General features: G+C 32.3%; 1 non-coding gene across 1 annotated transcript; it reads left to right on the forward strand.

The window, feature by feature from the left end:
- Positions 1-580: 580 nt before the first annotated feature.
- LOC129035932 (U6 spliceosomal RNA) lies at positions 581-683 on the forward strand. The gene has a single exon (XR_008502417.1). It is a non-coding gene; the product is annotated as a U6 spliceosomal RNA (small nuclear RNA).
- Positions 684-18,467: the final 17,784 nt, after the last annotated feature.

An 18,467-nucleotide genomic window follows, 5' to 3' on the forward strand; every position in this document is an offset into this window, starting at 1 on the left:
AGAAAATGTATGAATTTAATAGGTCAGAATGTTGGAAATATACATATTCCTGTCTTTAGAAGAAAAATAGATCTATCTAATCTAATCTATCTATCATCTATCTACATTTCTTCATATTATTTCACATTATTTTAATGAACTGAAATGATTTTTAAACTAATTAAATAATTGTTAATTAGACTTTATCAAATATTTAAATAATTTAGAAATATAAAATAAAATCAACTTTAAAAGTTGTATGTCTTAAATATTGTAAGTATTATCTAAATCTTAGATATAACTTTATATTAAGAACTGAAAAGAAATACCTGGAAATTATCTTACTGTGATTTTTTACCACAACATTATTTGTAGTGGTGAGATTTGACCAATCCATTAAAATAAAATGGCTCTTGTAGAATGAGTAGATAAACTGTGGTACACATTTTTGATGGAATAATTAATAGATAAAACAACACAAATGTAATCTCAAATGTATCCTTCTAAGTGAAGGATGGTAACCCTAAAAGACTAAATATTTTATAAATCTACTTATAGGACATTTTTGAAAAGGAAAAAATACAGGTTTAAAAGCTGGTCAGTGTTGCTTTGGCAGCTCATATATTGAAATTAGAATAACACGGAGATTAGCATGGCCTCTGCTCGAGAACAACATGTAAATTCATGAAGCGTTCCATTTTCTTGTTTGCTTTTTGTTTTGAGACAGAGTCTTGCTCTGTCTCCCAGGCTGGAGTGCAGTGGCGCAATCTCGGCGCACTGCAACCTCCGCCTCCCAGGCTCAAGCGATTCTCCTGCCTCAGCCTCCCGAGGCGCCCACCACCATGCCCAGCTAATTTTTGTATTTTGAGTAGAGACAGGGTTTTACCATGTTGATCAGGCTGGTCTTGAACTCCTGACCTCAGGTGATCCACACGCCTCGGCGTCCCAAAGTAATTCTGAGATTACAAGCACTGCACCCAGCCAGTGTTCCGTATTTTAAGCCAAAAAAAAAAAAAAAAAAAAGCAACAACAACACATCCGATCAGTGATTTTCAGAAGTTGATGGTGATTACAAAAGGGCATCCCTAGAGCACTGGGAGATTGATATTACTGTTCTTAATCTTCATTATGATGCCCTTTACATGATTGCATCCATGTGTCTAACTCATAAAACTTCTCATCAAAGAGGGTAAGATTTGTTACCTATACATTTTTTAAAACCAAATTAAAATATACCACTGTTTCTATAAATAAACTATTTTAAAGTTATTTTCCTTTAAAATGATGCTCAGCATGTACTTCTTCAAATTTTCTTTATGATACAATTTCTATGTCAATTTTATAGGGTCTTTTTTATCTACATGTTTTCCCTGTCACACATATTGAAAAATTTAAATCCATAATCTCAATCATATGCCTAATGTACTCAAATTATTTTCATAAGAAAAAAATAGAATTTGGAGGAAATAATTTTTCTTTTATCATCAGTTTGTATGAAGAGTCAGCATTTGCTACTTTAAATATCTAGTCACATAAAAGTGTCATGTGGTTCAAACACAAATTTGTTTCAATGATGAATACATTGATTTTTATCATATTTTAAATTCTTCTAATTATTTCATATTTTTCCACCTTCAGTAAATCTACTAGAGTGTCTTTTCTAAGGAGAAGAATTCTTGCATTTTTTATTTATATGTCCAATTCTTCTTCTATTAACTATGTCCCCCATTTATGTATATTTATATATATTTTTTCTTTTAATATTAATCTTCACTAAGCAATCTGCCTCTAATTATATTAATGATTTGCTGAAAAGGGTTGTGAGGATTGTGGGTTATTAAAAATTTGAGTAGTTAAAGAGAGTTATTTTATTGGTTACCTCTAGTGAGCGTGTTAGTCATTGTGAAGCACCATGGCTACTTCATTTATTATTTATCTTTTTCAACATGCATTTAGATAAATCTACTACATACCAGGCACAGTTCCATATCATGAGGGTATGGACTAATGACATAACCTCCTCTCAAGAACCCAAGAAAGAAGAATAAAAAGGAACAATTACCTCATAATATAACTACACATATTATGAGGGAACACGTGGAAGGGAAAGATGACCTTGGCTTCAGGAAATAAGAAGAATTTTAGAGGTGTGGCAATTAATTTGGGTTCTGAAGGAAGGGTATGTATTTGCTATGATAACATAGCATTGGTAAGGCCATGGCAGCAGACAGAAGAGGACAGGCAAAAGGTATGTGGGCCAGAGGGATAAGTCAGGGCCAGCTATGGAAAAGTAAAATGTATCCAGTTTCAAATACTTTGCATATTCTACACTAAAAGAAAACATGATTACATTTGTAATTTAGAAGGCACTAGTAAATCTAGCAATAGTTTGAATGTTGGTTCAGAGGGAGATGAAAATTATTTTTATTGTTATAACAATATTACACATTTTTATCTTGAGTTCTGATTGTCCAAGGCGTGAAATGGGTCACGGTCCATTTAACAGTAAAAGTAGTGTAAATTTATTATTTTTAATTTGTTTATAAATATATTTAGATAATAAAAATAGCCTTGATGCTTGTCTGTGGTTCATGTGCTTATTTTATTCTTGATTACAGAATAAACATGACCCAGATCATGTTTGTCTAGGCTTTTTAAAGAAACAATAATACAAACATTTCCAAATAGTTACCTTTTCTTCAGATAAATATTCCCTTAAACTTTTGTTTACAAAAGTTTACAAAAAAAAGGGGTTACAAAGCAAATCAAACGTAATTTTTCCCCACAAATATTGATAATCTAGTTGAGAGAAGTTCTTAGAATAAACACAAGAAAAGACGAAGCCATATTTATGTCATAAAATAGAGACTAGAGATATATAATTGATGAGAGATATCATTAAAATTAGAATATAAAGTCATGCTTTATTAAAATCACAAAGCTAATAATTTGAAATATCTCTATTATATTTAAAAGCATCACCACGTTTTTTGGTTGCTCTGATGAATATAGCCCCCCGTATAACACACACACATCACTATTCATCTTACTAAAACATTTACTTGACCTTCTAAATAATATTTCTCTACATGTTATGATACCAAACAGAAGCAATGGAATGGAATGCAACGTTTGGCTATTTTGAAAATTTGTATATATTAATTTCTTAATTTGGGAAGGGATAAACAATTATCGTTATTAAATATATCACAATTGATCTTCAGAAAACATATGAGATAGATTTTATTTCCATTTTACAAAAGAACACAATGAAATTAATAGATAATTGCTAAATGTCTTGCGTGAAATTGAAAATGAATTTGATTTCAAGTCTAATGATTTCAAATTTAATGTGGATACTTAAGTACTATAATACTATAGAAATTAAACTCATGAAATGAGCTTGTGTGTTTTTTTAATAAAACCTTTAAAAGTACCTGAAAAAGAACTGCTTGATAGTTCAAAAGATATTCATTGATAATCAGTGGTTACCCATGAAGGCACCCTCTCCATACCCTAATTTCTTCATGTATAAATAATAGAAAATACTCACTTCATCGTTTTAAGTGGGGATTCAATGTGTTAATATTTGTCAAAATTATTAAACACTGCCTAGCACGTAGAACATGCTATACAAATGTTAGCTGTTATTGTTGTCTTTTATAATGTTGGTATTATTTTAATATATATTTTTCAGATGTTGATGTGAATCTATTTAAGAGATACACAACAGAAAATATATTGATAGGGCATCCTAACAGATAAATTTCCAGCAGTTTCAGCTTCTTTGTCCATGTTACTTATTTCAAGACCTGAACCCTTCCTTCTTATCCCTCTGCTCTTTAAGTTTTCTTCCTCCTCCTCCTAGACTTTCTACTTTTCCTCCTTATAGTCCTCTTTTTCTAGAACTTCAAGGGGACCTATTTCTGGGAATGGAGTTGAAGTTTCAGGCATTGTGTTTGAATGCCTTTATTTGATGTGCCCTCAAAGGTTGAGCCTTTTTTATAAGGATCCTCAACACCATAGTGCAAGCCCCACAATCATCAAACGTAACTATGATGCATGAGTAGGAAGCCCACAGTTAGGGACAACAACCCCACAGAGTTCTGAGTAGGTTTCCGGATAACTTGCTGGTGTAAACAGCGGTGGATAATAGTTTCTCCTCTTTGAACTTTGATTCTATTTTTAATTAATAGAAAATAGCATTTGAATACAACATTTCAGTACATATCAAAAAAACCAACTTCAGATTCTTAACAATAATTGATCACTTTGTCAGTAACAATAATTGATCACTGTCAGTAAATATTTGAAATCTAGTATCCATTACTTGTCACACAATATTTTCCAAAATAGTTTATCTTTATTAGATAGAGGTTCATGTCTTCATCTTTTGTTGCCACATCTTGTTCATCCCATGAAATTTCTGAATCTCAGTACAATGTTACACTTGATTCAGTAACTTGGAATATATAATAAGTTAAAAAATGGATTAAGCTCTCAAATTATGTGTGATTCAATACATATTACATAATAATATTTGACATGAAGCCCAAGGTTTTTACAATATCTTTATTTCTAAAAACATGAACATTTGGTTGGAACTGAGAAGTCTGTTAATTAATTTTGAATTATTCCATCTACTTTTCTCAGTATCACTGACAAGAAAGTAGAAAGCACATCAGCTATTAATAATCACAAAAACAGCAATAGTCCTTTTTAAACACATTCCAACTGTTACCACTATTTAAATTTATAAATTGCTTTTCTACATGTATTTGAATCCTTCTACAACATTGCTTTCTTAGAATGTACTATAATTCCTGAAGATTATTTCTCTTCTATTTCAAAAATATGGCATTTGTCTTCCTGTTTTTTAAATGAATGTAGGTAGTTTCCTCTAATATCTAGTAAAAATTCAGTCTGTTTTTTCCTTCTTGCCTTTCTTCTCTTATTTTTCCAATTTCTTCTATCTATTACCATCACTTTTCTCCTTGGGCAGTTTGGAATCTTAGCCTAGAAAACATGCTTATTTCTCTTTTGTTTTTCCTTCTGCTCCCTGCTGATATATTTAAACATGTTACATCTATATTCATAACTTCATATTTAAATTTCTGAAATAATGCCCTAATTGGTCTGCTTCTCTCCCTGCCACCATTATTCTGACAAACCTTCATTTCTAATCCAACACACAGCCAGTAAAATACTAACATGCTTATGTCACATTCTCACTTCCTTACATTACTACCCTTAGTAAGTCTCCACCTCACTGAGGGTAAGACAAAACCCACACAATATTATGGGTAGTCTTCAAAGGGAATAGTATTACTTTCAAAGGCTGCTTTATGTTTTTTCCCTAATATTTGGGAAATTTTATACACTTACTAGGTGGAACCACAACTGTAAGGTTTCTCTTTTATAAAGAAGAATACCACCAAGTAAAAATTGCCCAGTATCTTACCATTCTTGAATATCCATCTAGATTAACAGGTAAATAAAACAAAACAGAAAAAACAGAAACAACAAAACCATTTATAAAAACAGAGCCTAGAGTCTGTTTTTAAAATATAAAAATCCAGTATTTTAAAGTTTTTGTGTACTCTTTATTTTCCTATGACCATATAATCAAAAAGATACTGTATTTCACTTCTATGACATTATCTAAAGTTATTAACCATTGAAGCAATCCATAAAACAAATATGACAGAGACTTTGTGACATTTGAGTTGTCAGTTTAACACAATCCACATTGGTAATTTTCACATGCAAGTATGCAACAGTGGAAATTTGAAACAACTTTTAACAGACTTAAAAATTGGATAACCATATAATGTATCACTTAAATGGGGACACTCTTGATCATGAAATATGGTATTAAATCAATTAGTACCTAATATTTTTGAAATGTCTCTTTCTTGCTTGATTTATTGATTAATACTGTTGGGACTACAAAGTAGTTATTTTCAAAATATTGCTGCCTAAAAATAGTATACATTTGTAGGTTTAAGCAAAATAACATTATTGACTGAATATGTTTTTTATAAGAGAATTTCTGCTTTCCATACATAATGGGGTAATTTAATTAATACGAAAATTACCTTTTTACTTCTACTGGAAAGAACTTGACAATCAACAAATACATGAAACAAATGCTTCCAGACATCAGACAACACAGAGTGCCAGAAGATGAACACTAAAAAAAGAAAAACAGATGAGGTGAGCCCTGTGGTCACCTGACTTTGAGCCTGGGGATGTTTTAGACCCTGGTAAGGAGTGAGAAACCCATTGAGAGCAAAGAGGTGTTGCTTAGTTAGGGAGGCAGAGGTTAGAGTTTGATAACTCAGAGATATGTGGAATTTGTGAAGCAGAGTACATAAATAGAGGGAACTCAACAAAGAAAGAACTCTAGAAAACTGCACAGAATGTCATATTATTCTGTTCCTGGGTATTAAGATATGTATGAGTAGTATGCAAATCTGTGAGTCCAGGCAGAGAATGACTCAGAAGCTGTTAGTGTTTCCAAAGCTTTTAAAGGACTCTAATATTTTCAAATTCCAATCAGCTGGACTAGGGAGTTCTCAGCAAATAACGGGGGGATTCAAAAGACATTCAAGAAGGTAATGCTTTAATAGTAAAAATAAAGTAGCCCTAGAATAGAAGCTACTATATTAGAAGCCCTAGATTAAAATCTAGTATAAACATGTTCTAGCAAACCTTAAGCACTTGTCTCAAATGGTTCAAGGTGACCCTAAGAAAAATTACCAGTAAGGACAAAGTTCAGCACTCTTTAAAATGGCAACAACATACAACACATGGCATAAATAATAAAACAAAGCAAAATGTCCTTTAATCAAACCAACAGACATGCCAACAAATTAAAAAAATGAGATCTATAACTAGAAAAAAATTGTTGTAAGATCCAGAAATGTCAAAGATGAAGAATTTACAAACAAGAACATTAAAGTAGCTTTTATAAGCATGCTCAAATATTTTTTAAAAGCATAAGCATAATGAGTATGAAATGAAGGATACATACAGGAAACAAATACAACTTATTGAAATGCAAAATATATTGCCTAAAGTACAAAATTTGCTAGATAAGATCAAAGAAGACTAGATACTGTAGAAAGAAAGAAAAATCATTGAATTTGAGGACAGAAATAGAAACTGTCCAAATGGAATCACAGGAAAAAAAGCAAATAAGAAATGAGTTTCAGAGAGCCAAACATCACAAGTAGTTCTGCTACGTGCAATCAGATGCTTAGAGGAGTCTGGGATAATAAAAACACATTTGAAAACCTAACGGCCAAAATCTTCAATTTTATGAAAACAATAAATTTGAAGTTCAAGGCAGTCAAAAATTCCAAACTGTGAAGAAAACAACAAAATCCACAATACAACATGTCACGATTAAATCGTTGAAAACAGCAAAAGAGAAAATATTAAAAACAGACAACAATGATACATTTTGTAAAGAATAACAAAAGATAAAAATGATTCCAGATTTCTCCTCAGAAACCATATTAGCCTTTGGTGGGACAATTACAGAGATCTAAGTGGCTGTAGAAAATGTGAACTAATTTGGTTGCCTATATCAATCAACTCAACCTCATTGGTGTTTAAGGAACACTTTAATTAAACAACACAATGCATTTTTTTTTAAGTCAACGTGAACCCACTTACCAATATTAATCATATTTTTGCCATTAAAACATATTTTTAAGTTTAAAAGGACTGAAATTATACAGAATATGTTCTTTGACCAGAGCAGCATTATCAGAAATTACTAACATTAAGATATTTGGAAAATTTTCAAACTCTTAGAAAACAAGTACAACTATGAGTAATTCTCAGGTTAAAAAGATTTTATAACTGAAAATAGGAAATATCCTTAATTGAATGAAATTAAAAATGTTAATAAATACACAATATATCCAAATTTCAGTGATTCACCTTATGTAATGTCTGGAAGTAAACTTGTATTTTTAAATGCTTAGGGTAGCAAAGAAGTTCTAAATCAATGGTCTAAGTTTCCATCTTAAAAAACAAGAAAAAGAATAACCAATCCACAGTGTTGTGGAACAAATAAAGACAAAATTGGAGGCGAATGTAAGAATAAACACATAATAAAAAGGTAAAGTTAATTTTATTTAATGTAATTTTAAAAAATAAAGCCAATGGTTAATGAGTCCTTAAAGACAAAGAATTAATACTTTTTCTAAACCAATCGAGATATAAAAGACATGTGTCATCAATAACAATAATAAAGGTACTTCACTACAGAGACTACAGAAATTAAAATGATAATGAATAATACTATAAGAAGTTTATGCAAATAAATTCAAAAGTTAGATACAATGTGTAAATTCTTTGAAAGAAAGGTTACCAAAATTGATTCCAGAAGAAATATAGAAGAAGAATAGCTCTATACGAATTAAAGAAATTGAATTGTCTTCCAAAAACCTTCCTACAAAAAATATTAATTTTCAAAATGCCTTCTAATATTTTTATTTCTTGAGTAAATACTTAGTCACTTTAAGTAGACACAAGCACGTAACTACCTTATATGTCTTCTTATATATTGGGGCCAAGCATTTTTTCCTGATATACATCATATCTTAACAGATATTGCTATGCATTTAGTTTTTATTTTATTAAATATAGCACATTACATTGAAATTTTAAAAATTATGTGTGCCCATCTGTTTTATTTTCTATGACATACTCTCATATATATATGAGTTACAATTTTTAAGACAAAATTGGAAAGATGATTCTGATAAATTTGCATACCACTGCTGTTTATTATTAAGCTTCTGCCTTTTCTCCGTGGCTCATTTTATTTTCCACAATCGTTGAGGAGTGTCTACATGTGTGAGGCTGCTTTTGTAGAAGTTACTTTAGATTAGTACACTTTTTGTCACAAATGCAGTCCATCTTAATCTCTCTTTCTCTCCCAGACTCTTAATCAATCTATTTATCTTGCTTGTACCCATTTTTCGTTTATAATTCAACACAAGTCTCATCTCTTGGTATATTCTTTAACACCAACTGAAAATTTGATTTAGATGGTCTCCGATATATTTTTATTGCTTCCACAAATACTTTAACTGTGAACTTGGCAAATTATGCTGAAATATTTGATTGACCTTTCCACTTCTTTGTTATATTATAATTACTTTTGGAATGTGGAAATATATTATTTTGTTTTTCCAACTCTGGCTGATTACAGTGCTCTCTCTACAAGATATTTGAGAAATGTAAACTGAGTTACATGGAAATAAACTAAATGGGTAAATATTCTTTATCAACATTTATGACACGGCTGTTATCACTACAGCATTCTTCAAAATATGCTGAAGTCTTTGAGGGTACAGTCAAGGCAGAAACTATTCTAGCCCTTTCTTACTGCATCATTGCTCTGCAAGGGATTGGCCCTGTAATCCCACTGGATTTTTAGTTAGTTACAATGTTCACTTTTAAGACATTGTATTAAAATTTGTGTGATTCAGCTGAAGTAATGTCTGGAAGTAAACTTATATTTTTAAACACTTACAGTACCAAAGAAGTTCTAAATCAATGGTCTAAGATTTCGTCTTTAAAAAAAAAAAGAATAATGAATTTTTAGTTACGATGCTCAGTTTTTATTTAAGACTTGGCAAATGTCATTCTTACCTCATTTGCCTTATCTATTATAGTCTACAGTCACCTCAAAAATTTTATTTTTGGTTTTTGAGCAAACTCACTTAGCTACTCACTCTTGAATCACATGGTCCCCAAATTTTAATGGTTCAGCTTACAAAATGTTCTTTAAAATGGTACAAAAGTAATACACATTTAGTAGAAACCATACTTCAAGTACCCATAAAAACATTATGTGTTTCATTTTCATAAATTATGTGAGATATTCAACACTATATTAAAAAATGGGCTTTGTTTTAAGTGACTTTGACCAACTGTAGGCTATATAATTATTTCAGCACATTAAAGTTAGGCTAGACTAAGCTATGATATTCCCTAAGTTGGGTGTATTAAATGCATTTTTGACTTTCAGTATTTTGAACTTATGATGGGTTTATTGTATGTAACCTCAGAAATAAATCCAGAAATATCTGTACTACTTTCATTATTCTGATATATACTTCAAACTTACTTGTTTTGTCTTATCACATTTGGGGTGACTATTTTTATTTATGAGTACATACAACATCTCTCTGAGATCTCCTTGGTCATTGCTTCTATTTAATAAGTGATGATATTGTGGGAGAAATAGCCTGAAAGGGAGGGCACATCAGTTAGGATTCCCAAAATTTGTTTGCTGATTGTCTCCCACTTGGTGCACTCACATTTATTAAAGGAAAACATTCCCACTCCTCCTTACACTTCAGTATGTCTGGTATAACTGTTTCCTTATAGAAGAAAGTTTTAGTTTACTTTGGAATACCTACCTCCTTCCCAAATAGTACAATCTTAACTTCTTTTCTCTATGGCACATATGTTAGAGACCTAAAATTACCACATTAAGAAAAGAGCACATGATAATAATTTAGATGTTGAAAGATAAACCTACCTAAGTCTGGCAGATTCTAATTTTCTATTCTCTGGAGCCTAAATTAAATCACTACATTTCCTTCAAAATGGTTTAGGTTGGTGCAATACTAATATGAATTTTCTAATTGCTCATTATTACTGCTTAGTTCTTCCACTAAGGTGGAAGCATCATATTAAAGCATCGTATTAATTGTTTAATATGATGACTCTTTTAGTAGTAAAATACTGTGCAGCAATGTAAAAATCACCGATTTGTTAGAAACTAATGAAGCAATGGCGACAGGTGAAAGGATTCCACAGTGTTTACTTTCAGGAATTAGCTGTCTTGCCTTGACAAAAGCTGTAGGTTGGATACTCATCTTACCATATTAATAATCATATATGTATAGTAGAGTCTAATAATTTGTATGTAGCTTACCAAGTTGTATTAACCATGTAGTTGTGAGTGTATCCATACATGTTGTTAAACTGAAATAAGTTTAGCCTAAATCTGCCTCTGTATCCAGGAAACTGTAATGTAACTTAATGTGTAAACAAACTGCGACCTAATCTGTGAGTATATTCTTTTCACAAGTATATTAAGTCCTTATTTAATGTAGTTTACAGGTTCTTGGAAACTGATTTTAGGTGAAATGACATATAACAAAACCAGTTTTTATTTTCCTATTACATTTATAAAAAACAAAATTGAATGGGACAACCTTATTTGAGGACCTCCTATGTGTGCTTCTGCTAAAAGTCACAGTTTCCAATAAGCTATGGAGGTTGTTAACTGGCGCCTTATTGTAGCCAAATCTCAGCCAATCAGAACAGCTGAAACTTCAGCCAATCATAGGCTGAAAGCTGTCAAAATATGTTCAAATTAAGCAAATGCCATACTGCATCCAATCAGGCTATCTCTGTACATCGTTTTCACTTCTCTGACTATAAATATTGCCTGCACATATTGGAGGACAGAACTCTCTGAACTGTTTTTGGTCCTGAGTGCAACCTGCTTCATGAATCATTTTTCTGCTTAAACTCTGTTAAATTTAACTTGTCTCAGGTCTTTTCTTTAACAATGTGTAACTTTCTAATTACTGTAAAGTAAGAGTTTAACAAAGATGACTTTTTTTCTAATAGGGAAATTCAGATATTTTCATTTTAGAATAATAATAAACATGTTTGAAAAGCAAAAGGGACTTCATTATATTTTTTATATTATACATTAATTTACATCTCAACAAGTCTCCTTAAATACAAGATGGACATAAAAGTCAATAGAACTTTTTTCTTTTCTAACTGAAATGTGGATGAAAAAATACAAAGAAATAAATAAATAAAATAGAGATGAATTGCCTCTTTGTACATCAAACACATGAAAATATTTTCTACTAATGTAAAAGGCAGTTGGGACATATAAAGATGAATACAAAATCCAAATTGAATTATATGTTTAAACAAGTAATCCTGGAGATTACTTGTTTAGAGAATTCCTAATTCACTTAAGACGTGTACTTTTCTAGGAATAATTTTTAACATTTTGGGGTTATCTGCTGAGCCACTCTCAAACATGTGAGTTGTTTTCCTAATAACCGAAATGAGTTGCAGTAATCCACTAATACTCTTTCAGACTCTGCAATGTTTCCTCAGTAAATGATTTTGGGAAGACATGTATGCAACATCAGAAGTACTTTGGGGGATGGATTAGAATTTAATGTTGTCTGACATGGCTCTAAACCCATTAAGAATCCTGTCCTGCCAATGGGTTTCACTGTAGGAAGGCATTCTCTAAAAATCCCAAACACCTGAATATCTTACCGTATTTGTTTTGTGTCTTAAGCAGTCAAATATGTTACCTGTCAGTGTTTCCAATATGTTTGATTAGTCTCTGGATCACCCCGTTTTCATTTCTTCTGCTGGTTTTTATTGATAGGTTTGCACAAAGACAATGTGTTGATGGGGTATCTAGTTCCTTTGGAAACAGTAGATGTTCTCACTTCAACTCACTCTTTTCACTGAGTGAGTAAGTAGAGTTATGTAACCCTATCTTTTTCAACTTCCCAAAATATTAAGTTCTTAAATATCCTTTTAAGATACAGCAATCTGTTAGTCAATTGAGTGGACCCTTGAGCACTGTATTAGTCTGGATCAATCACTGTTATTAAGAAATATCAGAGGCTGGGTAATTTATAAAAGAAAGCTTTAATTGACTCACAGTTCCTCATGGCTGGGGAGGCCTCAGGAAACTTACAATTATGGTGGAAGGTAATGGAGAAGGAGGCACCTTCTTCACAGAGTGGCAAGATGGAGTGAGTGCAGGCAGGGGAAACATCAGATGCTTATAAGCCATCAGATCTCCTGAGACTCACTCACTATCACAAGAAAAGCATGGGGGAAACTGCCCTCGTGATCCGATTACCTCCACCTAGTCCACCCCTTGACACATGGGGATTATGGGAATTATAATTCAAGATGATAGTTTGGGTGGAGGCAGAGCCAACCATATCAAGCAGTCCTAAGCTGTTTCTTTCTTCTCTATGTCTTATGTTCCTTCATATGGTTCTGAACCACTGACAAACATAAATAATTGCCCTCCTCTATTTATTTTCAACCTGGCAACATCACAATTGGTATTTATCCTGGTGGCACAGGATGACTCTGCAAACTTCTGACATCAGAAGACAACAGAGAAGAAACAACGATACCCTATTCTTACACAGCAAAAAATTCCAAGAGTCTTGGGACTCTATCTTCTCCCCATGATTTGAATGGTGATTTCAGAGTGCAACTGATGATTCAAGCTAATCAAATCCTCTTGCCTGAGATGTGGTCTCAAATTCTTCTTACAGACAAGCTTAATTTCAAGAATGATGACCTTAGGGAGACGCTCCTTATGGAGCTTTTGGGTAAGTAGTCCCACTCTTTTCCTTGCCAACTCTATCCAAAGAAAAATGCCTGCCCTATCAGCTGATACAACTTTTAAAAAATTTTTCTTTTTTTAATCACATAAATTACCATACACCATCTTTACATGTATTTATTTACCATAGATGTATTGGCTTTATTTTCATAAAAATACAGTTTTGATGAGGGCATATATACTTTTTCAGGCCTGTTTTCTGTTGCATCTCCAAAACTGTAAACAATACCTAAAATATATAATTATTTGTTTTTTAAAATAAATTCATGAGTGAATATTCTCTAACAAGAATGTAAATAAACAAGTTTTCTAGCTCAATCTGTGAACTTAATGCTCTAAATTAAAAATCAGACTAATTAAGTTAAGGTCCATCTTAACCTAATTCAGATTAAGGTTTAGGTCCTTTAAAAAATCAGCTGGAAGAGAAGAAATTATAACTAAAAGAAAAAAAATCAAACATTTGTTATCATTCAACGTGAGAGGTAGATGATATGCCAAATGACTGAATGGACAGTAAATGTTACAAAACTTCAGATTAGTGTGCAGATTGATATGAGATACAGGGTTCAGTGCAAAAAAATAGAAAAGTTAGAACTTAATAGAGACCAACAAAGATGAGTAACATTATTTAGAAAGGTAAAAAGACAAACCCACAGCCAATATCATACTCAATGGGGAAAAACTGGAAGCATTTCCTTGGAAAACAGGCGCAAGACAAGGAGGCCCTCTTTCACCCCTCCTATTCAACATAGTATTACAAGTTCTGGTCAGAGCAATCAGGCATGAGAAAAAAGTTGAGGGTATTCAATTCGGAAAAGAGGAAGTCAAATTTTCTCTGTTAGCAGAAGACATGATTGTATATTTAGAAAACCCTATCATCTCACCCTAAAATCTCCTTAAGCTGATAAGCAACTTCAGCAAAGTCTCATGATACAAAATCAATATGCAAAAATCACAACCATTCCTATACACTTATAACAGACAAAGACCCAAATCATGAGTGAATTCCCATTCACAATTGCTACGAAGAGAATAAAGTACCTCACAATACAACTTAGAAGGGATGTGAAGGACCTCTTCAAGGAGAACTACAAACCACTGCTAAAGGAAATAAGGAGGATACAAACAAATGGAAAAGTATTCCAGGCTCATGGATAGGAGAAGAATCAATATCATAAAAATTGCCATACTGCCCAAAGTAATTTATAGATTCAATGCTATCCTCATCAACCTACCATCGAGTTTCTTCACAGAATTGAAAAAAAAAATACTTTAAAGTTCATATGGAACCAAAAAAGAGTCCGCATTGCCAAGACAATCCTAAGCCAAAAGTACCAACTGGAGGCATCACGCTACCTGACTTCAAACTATACTACAAGGCTATATAGTAACCAAAACAGCATGGTACTGTTACCAAAACAGAGATATAGACCAATGGAACAGAACAGAGCCCTCAAAAATAACACCACACATATACAACCATCTGATCTTTGACAAACCTGACAAAATCAGCAATGGAGAAATGATTCCCTATTTAATAAATGGTGTTGGGAAAACTGGCTAGTCATACTCAGAGAGCTGAAACTGGATCCCTTCTTTACACCTTACACAAAAATTAACTCTAGATGGATTAAAGACTTAAACATTAGACCAAAAATCATAAAAACCCTAGAAAATACCTAGGCAATACCATTCAGGACATATGCATGGGCAAAGACTTCATGACTAGAACACAAAAAGCAATGGCAACAAAAGCCAAAATAGACAAATGAGATCTGATTAAACTAAAGAGCTTCTGCACAGCAAAATAAACCATCAACAGAGTGAACAGGCAACCTACAGAATGAGAGAAAATGTTTGCAATCTATTCATCTGACAAAGGGCTAATATCCAGAATCGACAAAGAACTTAAACAAATTTACAAGAGAAAAACAACCCCATCACAAAGTGGGTGAAGGATATGAGCAGACACTTCTCAAAAGAAGACATTTATGCCACCAACAAACATATGAAAAAAAGCTTATCATCACTGGTCATTAGAGAAATCAAAACCACAATGAGATACCATCTCACTACAGTTAGAATGGCGATCATTAAACAGTCAGGAAACAACAGATACTGGAGAGGATGTGGAGAAATAGGAACAATTTACACTGTTGCTGGGAGTGTAAATTAGTTCAAACATTGTGGAAGACAATGTGGCGACTCCTCAAGGATCTAGGACTAGAAATACCATTTGACCCAGCAATCCCATTACTGAGTATATACCCAGAGTATATAAACCATTACTGAGTATATCATTCTACTATAAAGACATATGCACATGTACGTTTATGGCAGCACTATTCACAATATCAAATACTCAGAACCAATCCAAATGCCCATCAATGATAGACTGGATAAAGAAAATGTGACACATATACACCACGGAATACTATACAGCCATAAAAAGGATGAGTTCATGTCTTTTGCAGGGACGTGGATTTCTCTGGAAATCATCATTCTCATCCAACTAACACGAGAACAGAAAACCAAACACTGCATGTCCTCACTCATAAATGGGAGTTGAACAATGAGAACACATGGACACAGGGAGGGGAACATCACACACTGGGGCCTGTCAGTGGGTGGGGGACTAGGGGAGGGATAGCATTAGGAGAAATACCTAATGTAGATGATGGGTTGATGGGTGCAACAAACCACCATGTCACGTGTATAACTATGTAACAAAGCTGCATGTTCTGCACATGTACTCCAGAACTTAAAGTATAATAATAATTTTAAAAAGGTAAAAAGAAGAAGAAAACCACCATTTGAATATTTATGGTAGACAAGAGCAATAATAAAACTTCTTCACTGACACAATAATTATAAAATGTAAAATTGGTAGAATTTAATTAGAATATAAACAATTTGACTTAAGACATTTTATTGAGAAGAGCGATGTGAGTAAAGATAGATCAACTGTTGCCAAAACAGTTGGCAAGAATAATATCAGGCTTAAAACTTTACTTTGTAGGCAGTAGAAAACTTTTCTGGTTTATCTTTGTTAAATGGGTGCCTTTTGGAGTTATCTGGTAATTGACAGTTATAGTTCTTCTTTTGTAGTGTATGCCTTTGTTTATACCTAACTCTAAGTTTAAATTGATGAATCATTATTCTATTATCATTATTAACTTACTTTATTTTTAATTGACATGTTAAATTTTTAATTAAAATTATTTTTTCTTCAATTACTTGTCAATAAATAGCTATATCATTTTCTTTGTATAGATTATATAGATTGTTTTCCTCTCTTTGAAAATTTATTTTTTTCCACAAAACCTTTCATCCTCATTTGCTGCCACACTCACCTTTTTCACATATACCTTAATGAGTCTTTAATTAGATGATGAAATAACAAAAAAGGACATTTTACTTGAAACTGGAGCTCAATTTTCGTATTTGCTTCTATAAATTTAGAATTAGCCATTAGGCCTTGTAATATTTCCCACCCTCCCTCTTCATCTAACATTTGTTTACACTGGACAAAACTCCTAGCTGATATCAAATTTTGTTGGATTAACATATCCAATAACAACCACATATATTTGGCTTGGGTCATCTACAGTATCCAAACCACTGTTACATATCATATCTGAATTGACTCACCCAGCAACCTATGAGTAAGGCAGAGCAATTTTTATTAACATCATTTTACCAACAAGAGAATCAAGATTCTAAATATCCAAAGAAACCGCTTTTCAAAACCCACCTTCTTTAAACAACAAAGCTATTTAGTATAAATTATTCATTAATCAGCAATATTCATAACTCTGCCATGTATTTAATTTTGAAATAAATATTAATGTAAAAAGAGAAAAACATAACATTTTTAGATTTAGGAAATATTTTATATATGAATTAAAATTTGACTCAATATTCATGTTTTTGGATAAAGTTTTCTTTACAGGTACTCATCCTCACACCATCTATGTGGAAAAAAAGTTCATGTATTTTATCTACACCGTATACATACACACTCACACACACATACATGCTCTAAATATATATATATATGAAACATATATACATACACACACTCATATATTTTTAAAAATGACAGTGTTGTTATAAGGTAGAATTTAAATAACATGTTAGTAGAAGACATCAATGAAAAGAGACATAATAGAAGAAAATAAGTTTGTAAAAAAAATCATAGTAATTAAAATATTTGGATAAGTGATGAAATAGTTTTAAGATGAGATCAGGTGTGTTCAGGGTGGTATGGCCATAGACAGATTTAGAAATTCAAATCTGAATTCAAAAATTCAGCAAAACTGTAAAAGAACCTGAATAACCAAGACAATCCTGAGCAGAAAGAAAAGAACAAAGTTAGAGGCATGACACTACCTGACTTCAAACTATACTACAATGCTACAGTAACTAAAACTGCATGGTACTGGTACAAAATCAGACACATAGATTAGTGGAGTAGGATAGAGAACCAAGAAATAAAGCTACATACCTACAACCATCTGACCTTTGACAAAACCAACAAGAAGAAGCAATGGGGAAAAGACTCCCTATTCAATAAACAGTGCTGAGAAAACTGGCTAGCCACATGCAGAAGACTGAAACTGGACCCCTTTCATCATGTACAAATATCAATTTAAGATGGATTAAAGACTTAAATGTAAGACCTAAAACTATGAAAACCCTAGATAAAAACCTAGGAAATACCATTCTGGACATAGGCCCTGGCAAAGGTTTCATGTTGAAAATTCCATAAGCAATTGCAACAAAAACAAAAATTTATAAGTGGAACTTGATTAAATTTAAGAGCTTCTGCACAGCAAAAGAAACTATCAACAGATACAAAACAACGAACTATAAAATAGAAGACAATATTTGCAAAGCATGCATCCACCAAAGGTCTATGATATAGTTTGGCTGTGTCCCCACCCAAATCTCATCTTAAATTCCCATATGATGTAGGAGGGACCCAGTGGGAGGTAATTGAATCATGGGAGCAGGTCTTTCTCATGCTGCTCTC

The sequence above is a fragment of the Pongo pygmaeus genome, chromosome 3 (genome assembly GCF_028885625.2).
Source record: "Pongo pygmaeus isolate AG05252 chromosome 3, NHGRI_mPonPyg2-v2.0_pri, whole genome shotgun sequence".
Classification (NCBI taxonomy): Eukaryota; Metazoa; Chordata; class Mammalia; order Primates; family Hominidae; genus Pongo; species Pongo pygmaeus.